Source organism: Chlorocebus sabaeus, chromosome 22, assembly GCF_047675955.1.
Source record: "Chlorocebus sabaeus isolate Y175 chromosome 22, mChlSab1.0.hap1, whole genome shotgun sequence".
NCBI classification, from domain to species: Eukaryota; Metazoa; Chordata; class Mammalia; order Primates; family Cercopithecidae; genus Chlorocebus; species Chlorocebus sabaeus.
The window spans coordinates 41,165,768-41,179,444 of record NC_132925.1 but is presented as its reverse complement, the minus strand read 5'-3'; positions in this window follow the sequence as shown (position 1 = coordinate 41,179,444).

Here is a 13,677-nt window from a genome sequence, read left to right as displayed (position 1 = left end):
TCCGCCCGCTGTGGCCTCCTAAAGTGCTGAGATTATAGGCATGAGCCACTGTGCCCGGCCTCTAGTTGTTTTTAAAAGATGTGTGCTTTGTACAGAGTCTATATTTTTAGCTGAAAGTGTCTAAGTAAGATTTGTTTTTATTTATCTTGTTTATGTCTCATTGTATGTCTTCAATCTAAATACTCTTGAATTTCTCTAATTATGAACATTTCTAAGCCATATTGTTTTTCTTCCATTCTTGCTAATGGGTTCTCCTGGAATTTCTATTGGATTTATATGACCTTCTCATTCTATTCTTCATATTTCTCAAATACGGTCATCTCCTTTTTTTTGAGTGATTCTCCTGTCTCAGCCTCCCAAATAGCTGGGGGTCATACAGGCACCCACCACCACACCCAGCTAATTTTAGTATTTTTAGTAGAGTCAGGGTTTCAGCATGTTGGTCAGGCTGGTCTCAAACTCCAGACCTCAAGTGATCCTCCTGTCTTGGCCTCCCAAAGCGCTGGAATTACAGGCATGAACCACTGTGCCCAGCCTCTCCTGAACTTTCAGAGCTGCAGCTTGATTAGCCATAATGCCAGAGTCTGATATGTATCTTTTATCACTGTGGCTGATGCTTTTTCTTGATGTTTAATTTTGTTTTTTCTGTAGTACTGTGCCCACCCAGTGCTGCCACCATCTCCCTCAAAATGACTGAAGTCTTACTTATTCATGTTTATTTGTTTTTTAAATGTATTCATTCACTGATGACTATTTATTGAGCACCTACTGGTAACAAGCACTATTCTGGGACTAAGCAGGGTGGAAGGGGTCTCAATTATGACTATAACACAGTTGTCTCTTGCTTCCCACTTTGGTAGTACTATCAGCTTGCTAGCCTATACTTCTCTGGACCAGGGAGGAGTCTCTGACCCTTGATCCTTCCTGCTGCTCTGTCAGCTGGCCCAGAGGGCACAAGTCTTAGACTAATGTATCAGATCTAGAAACAAAACATGAAAGTTGTTGGTCTGTATCCTAAAAAAGAAAGAAGATTCACTCTTGTTGCCCAGGCTGAAGTGCAATGGTGTGATCTAGGCTTACTGCAACCTTCACCTCCTGGGTTCAAGTGATCCTTCTGCCTCAGCCTCCCTAGTAGCTGGGACTACAGGCGCCTGCCACCATGCCTGGCTAATTTTTGTATTTTTAGTAGAGATGGGGTTTCACCATGTTGACCAGGCTAGCCTTGAACTCCTGACCTCAGGTGGTCTGCCTGCCTCAGCCTCCCAAAGTGCTGGGATTACAGGTGTGAGCCACCGCGCCCAACAATGCCTAAATCTTTTGGCATTAAAAAGATGCCACGCCTGTAATTCCCAGCACTTTAGGAGGCCGAGGCGGGCAGATCATGAGGTCAGGAAATCAACACCATCCTGGCCAACATGGTGAAACCCGGTCTCTACTAAAATATAAAAAATTAGCCAGGTGTGGTGGTGCACGCCTGCAGTCCCAGCTACTTGGGAGACTGAGGCAGGGGAATCTCTTCAACCCGGGAGGAAGAGATTGCAATGAGCCGAGATTGCATTACTGCACTCCAGCCTGGAGACAGAGCAAGACTCCATCTCAAAAAAAAAAAAAAAAAAAAGATTTACTCATTAAAGGATCGATCCAGGAAATGGGGCAACAATTGACAGATGTTGCAGAAAGAGCTAACACAGTAGCTACAGAGAAACCTCACAATTTAACTCAATATCTCTCTCAAAATCTCTATCTTATTCTTTTCAGCAGTATCTTACTCTTTTTTTTCTTTAGAGATAGGGTCTGCCCTGAAGACACTGCTGGCACAATTATAGCTCACTGCAGCCTCAAACTCCAGTGCTCAAGTAAGCCTCTTGAGTAACTGGGACTACAGGTGCATGCCACCACACCTATTATTATCATTATTGTTATTATTATTTTGTAGAGACTTCCCTATGTTGCTTAGGCTTGGCTTCAAGAGATCCTCCCAGGCTGGGCATGGTGGCTCATGCCTGTAATCCCAGTACTTTGGGAAACTGAGGCGGGTGGATCACCTGAGGCTGGGAGTTTAAGACTAGCCTGCCAACATGACAAAACCCCATGTCCACTAAAAATATGAAAATTAGCCAGGCCCAGTGGTGCACATCTGTAGTCTCAGCTACTACTACTTGGGAGGCAGAGGTGGGAGAATTGCTTGAACCAGGGAGGCAGAGGTTGCAGTGAGCCAAGATCTGGCCACTGCATTCCAGCCTGGGCAACAGACTGAGACTCCATCTCAAAAAAGAAAAGAGAGAGATGATCCTTCTACCTCAACCACCCAAAGTGCTGGGATTATAGGCATGAACCATCACGCCCAGCCAACTTTCATTTATTTATGCATTTTTGAGACAGGATCTTGCTCTGTTGACTAAGCTGGAGTGCAGGGGCATGATCATAATTCACTGCAGCCTTGACCTCCCAGACTCAAATGACCCTCCCACCCCAGACTCCGGAGTTGTTGGAACCATAGGTGTGAACCACTGAGCCCAGCCCATCAACCAACTTTTTAAATGTCTCTTAATTATCTATACCTACCAAATTCTCTTATTCCTGTCAGTCTGTTGCACTCCTATCCGTCTCCTCCCTCCTTCCCTCCCTTTCTCCTCCATTTCTCCTCTTTTATCCTTCCTCTCTCTAAATCTCTTTCAAAACTCAATTTCTCAGCCAGGCACAGTGGCTCATGCCTGTAATCCCAGCACTTTGGGAGGCCGAGGCGGGTGAATCATTTGAGGTCAAGAGTTCCAGACAAGGCTGGCCAATATGTCAAAACTCCATCTCTACTAAAAATATAAAAATTAGCCGGGCGCAGGGGTGCCTGCCTGTAATCTCAGCTACTCAGGAGGCTGAGGCAGGAGGATTGTTTGAGGCTGGGAGGCAGAGGTTGCAGTAAGCTGAGATTGAGCCACTGCACTCCAGCCTGGGTAAGAGAGCAAGACTCCATCTCAAAGAAAATATACTGAAGCAAAAAGGCCAATAAAGAAAAACAAAATTAAAGAGAGAAGGAAGCAAACTATTAATAGGGGTTCTTAAGGGATTGGGATTCCCTTGAACAGTCGCATAATTCATTATTTTCATGTTTTTTTATAAGAATGAGAAAAAGGCTGTATGCAGTGGTTCATGCCTCTAATCCCAACACTTTGAGAGTCCAAGGCAGGAGAATCACTTGAGCCCAGGAATTTGAGACTAGCCTGTGCAAGATAGCCAGACCCTGTCTCTATTTAATTATTATTTTTTTAATGAGGAAAAAATGAAAATTTAAAATAAATCAGATTTGCTGAACTCTTTCTTCATCTCTTCCCCATTTTCAGTCAGCCTGTTTATGTGCTGAGCTTTACCTTGAGTGGACCTAGGGTAGGGACAAACCCAGCTTTGCCCTCAGGCAGCTCCTCCTTCCTTTTCTCTGCCCTTCTGTTTTCCTAACTGGTGAGAAATGCAGATCCCTTTCTTGCAGGTAGAAGCCAGTCTGTGAAGAGGTAGGACTGCAGGAGTGCCTTGTAGCAGGAAGGGGAGAGAATGTCCTAGGTGAGAGCATCCCAGATGACAGCGAAGATTCCCAGCTTCAGAAATGATCCAGGAGAGAACTGTCAGCAGAAGTAGAAGCGCATGGCTTGTGTTGAAAGGGAGAGAAATTGTCTGGAAGGAGCCTTAGGGGCCTACTCTTGATCTCCACCCACACCCTGAGGGAAGATCCTGTGCAGCTATGTGGCATAGATTATGTTGGGGATATTGTGTCTTCATTCCAGTAAATCCATTTATTCATCCTAAAAGACTGGTGCCCTTGGGACAAGACCCTTATTCCAGCAGCTGGTCCTGTTTCTGAAAGTCTGATTGACTCATTCTTCCTTATCCCCAGGGTGCCTCTTCTCCAGCTTGCCCTCCTCTGAGCTTGGCAGGGCCTAAGACTCCTCCCTAACTCCTGACTGCCAGTGCCCTTGTTCAAATGTGAAGAGCTAAAAGAAAGCAAAGATGTAAATAAAACTTTGGCAGTTCCCCCAGAAGTCAAAAGTATCTGCAAGGTGAGGAGAAGGACAGAAATGGAAGGATAAGGAGAGTGAGAAAATGTAGAAAATAGTGAGAATGGGCCCTGGAGCCAGAATATATGCATCTAGGCATTTATTTACTAGATGTGTGGCCTTGGGCATGTTTTTTTTTTTTTGAGACGGAGTCTCGCTGTGTCGCCCAGGCTGGAGTGCAGTGGTGCGATCTTGCCTCCCGGGTTCACACCATTCTCCTGCCTCAGCCTCCCGAGTAGCTGGGACTACAGGCGCCCACCACCACCCCCGGCTAATTTTTTGCATTTTTAGTAGAGACAGGGTTTCACCGTTTTAGCCAGGATGGTCTCAGTCTCCTGACCTTGGCCTCCCAAAGTGCTGGGATTACAGGCGTGAGCCACCGTGCCCGGCCAACCTTGGGCATGTTACCTAACCTTTTGGGGTTATTCTGAGGTTGTCAACCTAAGTAACAAATGGAAAGAGGCTCTCTAAAAGGAAAAGATACAAATCTGGGAATAGAGCATTGCAAAGGGAATACGCATGCCATAATAAATTATGGGCATATTCAGGGAGGTAGAGGAAGGCAAAGATGTTTAAAGGAAAAAATGAAGAGAATTACATAATTATTTTGAAACAATTATCCCCAGCTACAAAAGTCAATAACAAGGGTGATGCTAGTCCGAGGTTGGACAGGCAATTGCTAGGCAAATGTCCTTGCAGAAGTGTTTTGTTGTGTAAGATTGTGATGGCCTGTGTGCAGGTTGTATTTTTTGCAGTCTTTTGTGATAGTTTTTGTTATCATGCATATGAGCATGAAGACCTTCTATTCATGGCCTTCCCCAGCTCTTTTCATCAGGATTTTTGCTTTTGTTTTTAACATAAATGACACCATTTTGGTTCTGATTACTTTAACAAGATTAAAGCGATTAACATCACTGGAGCAATCAGAACATTACATCATCTGTGATATTGTGATTTACAATAAGATATATATGCACATGCATATTTCCTGGCACAGAGCTCTGGAAAGTCAGAATTTCCAGAGTGATAAGCGTGTGTTTTGTATGTCAACACGATGACTGGTAGCTGACAGCCCCTAGGTAACTTCAGTGTGGGGCTGGTCATCAGAAAGACCAAGGCATGCTTAGAGGATTGGGGCTTTCAGCCCCACCCTCCAGTCTTCAAGGAGAGGATAGAAGGCGAAAGGTTAAGATTGTCACTAATGGCCAATAATCCAGTCAATCACACTTACACAGTGAAACCTCCATAATAACCCAAGAGGACAGGGTTTAGAAGAGCGTCAGGATAGCTGAACATAATGAAGTTCCTGAAGGGTGGTGAGCCCAGAGCAGGCATGGAAGCTCTGCATCCCTTCCCACAAACCTTGCCGTAGGTATCCCTTCATCTGGCGCTTCAGTATCTTTTATTATATCCTTTATTAATAAACCAGTAAATATAAGTAAAGTGTTTATCAGGTGCAGTGGCGCATGCCTGTAATCCCAACATTTTGACAGGCCGAGGTGGGAGGATCACTTGAGGCCAGGGGTTTGAGCCCAGTCTGGACAACATAGTGAGACTCTGTCTCTACAAAAAATAAAAAAAATTAGCTGGGCAAGGTGGCACATGCCTGCAGTCCCAGGTACTCAGGAGCTGAGGTGGGAGGATCCCTTGAGCCCAGAAGGTCAAGGCTGCAGTGAGCTAGGATTGTACCACTCCACTCCAGACTAGGCAACAGAATGAACCCTGTCTCAAAAACAAAACAAAAACATGTTTCTTTGAGTTCTGTGAGCCACTCAAGCATATTAATTATACCCAAAGACGGGGTTGTGGGAACCCAGATTTATAGCCAGTTGGTCAGAGCACAGACCATAACCTGTGCTGGCAACAGGCATCTGAAGTGGGGACAGCCTTGTGGGACTGAGCTCTTGACCTGCCGGATCAGATGTTATTTCCAGGTAGGTAGTGTCAGAATTGAACTCAATTAGAGGACACTAAACTGGTCCCCATTGGAGAATCTGCTGCAGAATTGGTTGCTGCTGGGGAGAAATCCCCACATACATTTTGGTGACCCCAGGTGAGATGGTCTTATATTGAGAGTTAGGGTAAGAGAAGACCAAAGTGGGGTTTTTTTCCCCATACTTTTAGACTCCCTAGTCATTAGCATTCTGTACCCCAGGAAGACAATAAGTCTTGGAGGGAGGCAGACATAAAATAATTAACAACAGCTCTTGTTTGTTTAGTGATTGATTGCTTGGGCGATAGTGTGAACTTATTCACTTATGGTGTGCCAGGTCCCCATTTACACATTTTATTTAACTCTCATGGCAAACTTCTGAAATAGATTATTTTATATATATATTTGAGATGGAGTCTAGACCTGTTGCCCAGGCAGTGGTGCTATCTTGGCTCACTGCAACTTCCGCCTCCCAGGTTCAAGCGATTCTCCTGCCTCAGCCTCCTGAGTAGCTGGGACTACAGGCACGTGCCACCATTATGCCTGTCTAATTTTTTGCCTCTTTAGTAGAGATGGCGTTTCACCATGTTGGCCAGTCTGGCCTCGAACTCCTGACCTCGTGATCCACCCACCTCAGCCTCCCAAAATGCTGAGATTACAGGTGTAAGCCACCGCACCCGGCCAGATTATGTTCTTATCAGTAAGAAAAAAAAGTGGGGCTTATATGGATAGCACAGTGTGCCCAAGGTTATACTCAGGAGGTGGCAGAGCCGGGTTCTAATTCAAGACTTTTCTGACTCCAAAGACTTTGCTCACAACCCCCACTCTATATATAGAGATGAATCACAAAAATTAGAAGTGTGAAAGAAGGAAAAAATTCAATAAGATTCAGAGATAGAAAAACAAAGTCAGAGGCAGAGAAGGAGAATATAGGAGGAGGGAGAGACAGTGAAACAGCCGGAGCAGTGACTGAGGGAAAGAAAGAAATTGAAACTCTTGAAGACAGAGGCAGACAGAGAAAGAAATTTTTAAAAACATCTGGAAAAGAAACAGAGGCAGAGTTGACAAAGATGAAGACAAGATTAGACAGAAAAAGAAAGCACATGACTGAAATCTTTATTTTAATTTTTGGAGACAGGGTCTCACTCTGTTGCCCAGGCTGCAGTGCAGTGGCACGATCATAGCTCACTGCAGCCTCAACCTCCTAAGCCCAAGCAATCCTCCAGCCTCAGCCTCCTGAGTAGCTGGGAGTATGAGTGTGTATCAATATGCCTAGCTCCTTTTTTTTTTTTTTTTTTTTTTTAGATTGAGTCTTGCTCTGTTGAGAGACAGGAATAGCTGGATTTCCTAGGCTAAGAATCCCTAAGCCTAGCGAGAAGGTGACTGCATCCACCTTTAAACACAGGGCTTGCAACTCAGCTCACACCCGACCAATCAGATAGTAAAGAGGGCTCACTAAAATACAAATTAGGCTAAAGCAGGAAGTAAAGACATAGTCAAATCATATATAGCCTGAGAGCACAGGGGGAGGGACGATGGTTGGGATATAAACCCCAGGCATGTAAGCCCAGAGTGGCAACCCCCTTTGGGTCCCCTCCCATTTTATGGGAGCTCTGTTTTCACTCTATTAAATCTTGCAACTGCACACTCTTCTGGTCCGTGATTGTTACGACTGGAGCTGAGCTTTCACTCGCCATCCACCACTGCTGTTTGCTGCCGTCACAGACGCGCCGCTGACTTCCAACCCTCCGGATCCAGCAGGGTGTCTGCTGCACTTCTGCGCCCATTGCTGCTCCCAATCAGGCTAGAGGCTTGCCATTGTTCCTGCTTGGGCTAAGTGCCCAGGGTTCGTCCTAATCTAGCTGAATAGAGCTATAACACTCACTGCATGGCCCACGATTCCATTCCTTGGAATCCGTGAGGCCAAGAACCCCAGGTCAGAGAACAAGAGGCTTGCCGCCACCTTGGAAGCAGCCTGCCACCATTTTGGGAGCTCTAAGAACAAGGACCCTCTGGTAACACTGTCACCCAGGCTGGAGTGGAGTGCAGTAGCGTGATCTCAGCTCACTGCAAACTCCACCTCCTGGGCTCAAGGAATCCTCCCACCTCAGCCTCCTGAGTAGCTGGGATCACAGGTGTGGATCACCACGCCTGGCTAATTTTTGTATTTTTAGTAGAGATGGGGTTTTGCCATGTTGCTCAGGCTGGTCTGAAACTCCTGGGTTCAAGTGATCTACCCACCTCAGCCTCCCAAGGTTCTAGGCTTACAGGTGTGAGCCACTGGAAATATAATTCAATTCTTGACCTTTGTCTCATTCTTCCTTCATTGGTAAAAGCCTCTCTCAAGGATGTGGTGGTGCAGGCCTGTAGTCCAGCCACTTGGGAGGATGAGGCAGGAAGGTTGCTGGAACCTGGGCATGGTAGGCTACAGTGTCCTGATTGTGCCTGTGAAAAGCCACTGCAGTCCAGCCTGGACAACACAATGAGGCCGTATCTTAAAAAAAAAAAAAAAGTCTTCTTCAAGGTTTTTATAGCTCTTCCTTCTCTCATTCCAGGAGGAAGAAAAAGGACAAATCAGACTAAGGAAATCAGGGTACAAATATCAAACTCCAGGAGATTCAAAGTTTAGGAATCATTCTCAAATGCTCACAATTCTTGTCTCTAATATGAGTGGTTAATATTTATATCTCAGGGAACATAGCACAGTCAGTAAAGCCTTCCTCAGACTAAACCTCTCTTTTTCCAAGTTAGAGAACAAAAGCGAAAAACTTTAGAAAAGGTAGTCAGATGGTTTGAAATTGAGATTCACAAAAGGGGAGACTGTGTATCATTCATTCATCACTGTATCCCAGAGCCCAGCAATGTGTCTGACATAGTGGTCACTCACTCACTCCACAAATATCTGTGAGTGTCTGCTATGTGTCATACATTGTACTAAGTGCTAGAGATAAGACATAGAAGGCAAAGTTCCTGCCTTCATGGAACTTACTTTCTGGTGAGGAAGTCTATAAAAATGTAAATAAATGCAAATGGCCTGGCCTGGTGGCTCATGCCTGTAATCCCAGCACTTTGGGAGGCCCAGGCAGGCTGATTGCTTGAGGCCAGGAGTTCAAGACCAGCTAGGCCAACGTGGTGAAAAAAAGGTGTCTACTAAAAACACAAAAATTAGCTGGGCATGGTGGTGCGCGCCTGTAATCCCAGCTACTTTGGGAGGCTGAGGTGGAAGAATTGCTTGAACCTGGGAAGGGGAGGTTGCAGTTAGCAGAGATCGTGCTACTGCACTCTAGCCTGGGTGACAGAGCAAGATTCTGTCTCAAAAAATAAAAATAAAAAAGTAAATAAATAAAAAAGTAAATAATACGTTACAGAGACTTAAAAGTGTTATGAAGACTATAAAGCAGAGGAAGAGAAAACAGAGCTGAGCCAATGAGGGATATTTAGAAAGGGTGGTCAAGGAAGGCCTCACTGAGAAGATAACTTTTAAATCAGAATACCTGTGGAATAATTGCATGAATTAATGTAATCTTTTTCTTTTTTTCTTTCTCATTTATGAAAGAAATGGGTAGGCCTTGATCAACAACAATTTTGATTGTGACAAAATATTTCAGGAAAACTCTAAAATCAATGTTTAAAGCTGATCTTCCATAACTAAGTGAGTAAAACCCCTCAAGTCCAAACAGTTTCCTGAAAATTTTTCTTAGAGGATACAAGATAGTCTATGGGAAGAGGAAATGCCAAGATCCCAGCTGCTGGGAATATCCTTTCCCAAGGAGGAAGAAATTAAGAAATGGGACCAGGCAAGTGGCTCACACCTGTAATCCCAGTACTTTGGGAGGCCTAGATGGGCAAATCACCTGCGGTCAGGAGTTCAAGACCAGCCTGGCCAACATGGTGAAACCCCATCTCTACTAAAAAATACAAAAAAATTAGCCGGGTGTGGTGGTGGGTACCTGTAATCCCAGCTACTAGGGAGGCTGAGGCAAGATAATTGCTTGAACCCAGGAGTCAGAGGTTGCACTGAGCCAAGATCACACCACTGCACTCTAGCCTGGGCAACAGAGCAGGACTCTGTCTCAAAAAAAAAAAAAAAAAAAAAAAAAAAAAAGAAAGAAAGAAAGAAATTAAGAAATGGGGAGAATAGAGTGGGAAAGGTTAATGTATTTCTAACTGGAAATCTGGAAGGAGAGACAGAGACAATATATTTGAGCAGTGATACAGTTTGGATATTTGTTCCCACCCAAACCTCATGTTGAACTGTAATCCCCAGTGTTGGAGGTGGGGTCTGGTGGAAGGTTTGGATCATGGGGGCCGATCCTTCATGAATGGCTTGGGCCATCCTCTTGGTGATAAGTGAGCTCTCAGACTCTGAGTTTATACAACACCTGGTCATTTAAATGTGTGTGGCACCCCAACCCCCACCCCTGCACTCTCCTTCTTGCTTGCACCTTTCTCCATGTGAGGTGCTTGCTTCCCCTTTGCCTTCCATTATGATTATAGGCTTTCTGAGGCCTCCCTAGAAATTGAGTAGATGCTAGCACTATGCTTCTTGTAAAGCCTGCAGAACCCTGAGCCAATTAAACTTCCTTCTTTTATAAATTATCCAGTCTCAGGTCTCTCCTTCCCTCCCTCCCTCCCTCCTCCCTTCCTCCCTCCCTCCCTCCTCCCTTCCTTCCCTCCCTGCCTCCCTCCTCCTTTCCTTCCCTCCCTCCCTCCCTCCTCCTTTCCTTCCCTCCCTCCCTCCCCCTTTCCTTCCCTCCCTGCCTCCCTCCTCCTTTCCTTCCCTCCCTCCCTCCCTCCTCCTTTCCCTCCCTCCCTCCTCCTTTCCCTCCCTCCCTCCCTCCCTCCCTCCCTCCCTCCCTCCCTCCCTCCCTCCCTCCCTCCCTCCCTCCCTTCCTTCCTTCCTTCCTTCCTTCCTTCCTTCCTTCCTTCCTTCCTTTTCTCTCTCTCTTTCATGGAGTTTCATTCACTCTTTCTCCCAGGCTGGAGTGAAGTGGCATGATCTCTGCTCACTGCAACCTCCGCCCCCGGGTTCAAGAGATTCTCTTGCCTCAGTCTCCCAAGTAGCTGTGATTACAAGCATGCGCCACCATGCCCAGCTAATTTTTGTATTTTTAGTAGAGATGGGGTTTCGCCATGTTGGTCAGGCTGGTCTGGAACTCCTGACCTCTAGTAATCCACCCACCTCGGCCTCCCAAAGTGCTGGGATTACAGGCGTGAGCGACTGCATCCGGCCCTGTTTTTTTTTTTTTTTTTTTTTTTTTAAAGATTGAGTCTTGCTCTATTGGCCAGGCTGGAGTGCAGTGGTGCGATCTCAGCTCACTGCAACCTCTGCCTCCTGGCTTCAAGTGATTCTCCTGTCTCAGTTCTCAAGTAGCTGAGACCACAGGCACATGCCACCACGCCGGGCTCGTTTTTGTATTTTTTGGTAGAGATGGGGTTTCACCATGTTGGCCAGGCTAGTCTCAAACTCCTGACCTTAAGTGATCCACCTGACTTGGCCTCCCAAAGTGCTGGGATTATAGACATGAGGCACCACGCCTGGCCAAGTATTTCTTTATAGCAATGCAAGAATGACCCGATACAAGCAGTATTTTATTTTATTTTTATTTTTATTTTTTAAATTTTTTTCAGATGGAGTCTTGCTCTGTCACCCAGGCTGGAGTGCAGTGGTGCTATCTAGGCTCATTGCAACCTCCACCTCCCTGGTTAAAGCGATTCTCCTGCCCTCAGTCTTCCAAGTGGCTGGGATTACAGGTGTGTGCCACCATACCTGGCTAATTTTTGTATTTTTAGTAGTAGAAATTTTGCTATTTTGCTATGTTGGCCAGGTTGGTCTTGAACTCCTGACCTCAGATGTTCTGCCCATCTCTGTCTCCCAAAGTGCTGGGATTATAGGCATGAACCACCACGCCCAGCTATATAGCTTACATTTTTAATCTACTTTTCTTTTTTTCTTTCTTTTTTTTTTTTTTAAATTTGGATGAAGTTTCACTCTTGTCGCCCAGGCTGGAGTACAACGGCAAAATCTCAGCTCACTACATCCTCCACCTCCCGGGTTCAAGCGATTCTCCTGCCTCAACCTCCCAAGTAGCTGGGACTACAGGCATGCTCCACTACACCCAGCTAATTCTGTATTTTTAGTAGATAGCGGCTTCACAATGTTAGCCAAGCTAATCTCAAACTCCTGACCTCAGGTGATCTGCCCGCCTTGGCCTCCTGAAGTGCTGGTATTACAGGCATGAGCCACTGTGCCTGGCATAATGTACTTATTTCTACTGAGTGTGTCTATGTGTTTATATTTTTCCAAAATATTTGTATCATGCTTCCTATTAAATTTTACAAGCCACTTTTTTCACTTAAATATCAATATGAACAATTTTGCTTTTTGAAATTAATTGCTAATTCACTTAGCTTCCACTTTCCCCTCATCTTCTAACTCTTTATTTATTTTTTCTTTTTTTTTGAGATGGAGTCTTGCTCTGTTGGCCAGGCTGGAGTGCAGTGGCGCGATCTTGGCTCACCGCAACCTCCACCTCCTGGATTCAAGTGATTCTCCTGCCTCTGCCTACTGAGTAGCTGGGATTACAGGCACCTACCACTGCACCCGGCTACTTTTTTTTTGTATTTTTAGTAGAGACAGGGTTTTACCATCTTGGCCAGGCTGGTCTTGAACTCCTGATCTTGTGATCCACCCACCTTGGCCTCCCAAAGTGCTGGGATTACAGGCATGAGCCACCATGCCTGACTATATAGTTTATATTATTAATCTACTTTTCTTTTTTTCTTTTTTCTTTTCTTTTTTTTTTTTTATATGAAGTTTCACTCTTGTTACCCAGGCTGGAATACAATGGCAAAATCTCGGCTCACTACATCCTCCACCTCCCGGGTTCAAGCGATTCTCCTGCCTCAGCCTCCCAAGTTGCTGGGATTACAGGCGCGTGCCACCATGCCTGGCTAATTTTTTTTGTATTTTTAGTAGAGACGGGTTTCATTGTGCTAGCCAGGATGGTCTTGATCTCCTGACCTCGTGATCCACCCGCCTCAGCCTCCCAAAGTGCTGGGATTATAGGCATGAGCCACTGTGCCCGGCCTTTCTTTTCTTTTCTTTCTTTTTCTTTTTTTTTTTCAGTAAAGACGAGGTTTCTCCATGTTGGTCAGGCTGATCTCGAACCCCCAACCTCAGAAGATCTGCCTGCCTTGGCCTCCCAAAGTGCTGGGATTACAGGCGTGAGCCACCGCACCCGGCTGCACTGGTGGTTTTCAATTCCAGCATGTCAGAATACCTGGGTACCTTTTAAGACATGTCAGTGCCTGTATTCCATCCCAGCTCAATTAACTCAGACTCTCCAGGGATATTATAATATTTTAAAAGCTTCTCAGGGGATTCTAATGTGTACCACTGGACTTGTTTTAGTTGAGAGTCACTGGATTTCAAACACAAAATCCCCTTAATTAGCATCTCCTTTGTTCTGAGTACCTTAGACCTAATTAGTACTACTGTTATTCCACGTTCGTTGTTTATTTTCCAGCTCTTTCTTTTTTGCCCTTTTGTAAATCACTTCCACTCACATGAGAAAAAGAGTTTTCAGTTTGGGTAGATAATTCTGTTTTAGTAAATTCACAAATGTAGTTTGAGTAATTTATTATTTTTTAAACAGGGCCACTCGGGGGATTGCAGTGGTGCCATCACAACTCACTGCA